This window comes from Caretta caretta, chromosome 10 (assembly GCF_965140235.1).
Source record: "Caretta caretta isolate rCarCar2 chromosome 10, rCarCar1.hap1, whole genome shotgun sequence".
NCBI lineage: Eukaryota > Metazoa > Chordata > Testudines > Cheloniidae > Caretta > Caretta caretta.
This window is the reverse complement of record NC_134215.1, coordinates 6,294,272-6,295,571: the sequence shown is the minus strand read 5'-3', so window position 1 is coordinate 6,295,571 and position 1,300 is coordinate 6,294,272. Positions and strand designations below refer to the sequence as shown.

The 1,300-nt window shown below is 55.9% G+C and overlaps 1 pseudogene; it reads right to left on the bottom strand.

Moving 5' to 3' along the window:
* Window positions 1-472: 472 nt before the first annotated feature.
* LOC125643978 (large ribosomal subunit protein eL28 pseudogene) lies at window positions 473-1,007 on the bottom strand (annotated as a pseudogene).
* Between the last annotated feature and the right edge of the window lie 293 nt (window positions 1,008-1,300).

The window sequence follows — 1,300 nt, the reverse complement described above, 5'->3', positions numbered from 1 at the left end:
GGGCTTAGCCAAGAGCAGAGGTGAGGGTCAGAGCCAGGGATCAGAAGCCGAATGCCAGAGCCAACGAGTGAGCTGGAGCTGGGGTTGGGAAGTGGAACCAGGCACGGAGCCAAGGGTGTCAAGGAAGGGGAAGGCAGGAACTGAAGTGGGCACAAGAGCAGAGTGGGTAGGAAACGGGATCGGGTGTGGAAGCGTTGAGCAGCTGCTGAGCTCTGGCTGCTGCTGGCTCCAGAAGTAGCTGAGCTCTGCCCCTCTACCACTCAGGCAGCCCCGGCCCGCGCTGCGGGGTCAGCGATGTGCAGAGAGGAGACTGACCTGGCTCCCTGACAAACACAGGGGTTGAGTGGCCAGGTGACTGTGCAGGTGAAAAGCTGTGGCCACTGACTTGCACTGAGTCTAAAGGTAAGTGGCCAGAGAATTCATGTCCTGGCTGAGTGACCCTGCACTGTCGTGCCGCTCATTACTCACATCTGCATACATGTACTGAGCTGGTTTTTTTGTTTTGTTTTTCTGGTTTGAACCCTTTATTGGGACATGCTAGCCATTCACGCCGTCTTGGTAGCCCGGGTTCTCTTCTTCTTCACCACCACTGGCTTCTGGCTCCGCAGGATGGCGTGGCGCAGAGCGGCCTTGCGCAGATCCCTGCGGTAGTTGTTCTTGCGGATGACGTGGCGCAGGCTGCTGAGCGTAGCCCGGGCGTTCTTGTTAACGGTCGTCTTCTCATAGGATGTGGCTGGGCTGCGCTGGCCTGCCTGTTTCTTCACCACCACCATGATCCTCTTCCCGTCCGCCGCGGGCTCCACGCCCACCGTCTTGCGATGGATCAGCCCGTTGTAGAGGAAGGAGTTTCTGGCCTTCAGGTTGTTCGGCTCGGTGCTGTAGGTCGTCAGCTTATACGTTGAAAAGGAGAGGAGCTGGAACAGATCCTTGCGGGAGTCTGTTACAGAAGTGCCTATGCTGGCTGACTTTGTCTCCAAGATGAGACACCAGTTTGTTACTATTTCCATGATCCACTGTCGCACGGGTTTACAGAGACTGGCCGGCAACACCTTCCTGGTTGGCCCCACGTACCAGACAGCATCACATGCAGCTGACACATCGACAAGAATGGCGCTGCCCTTCCTGTCCACCTCAAAGGCATCTTCAATGTCTTGTGTTAGGTGGGTGACTTGATCTTGGGTACACCATCCTCACCTGAAGCCAGCCTGAACAAAGGGCTCAATAACCTCATTGGTGCACATCATAAGCAGTCTCTCCATAAGCTTATATGTGACACAGAGGAGAGAGATAGGTCCACCCA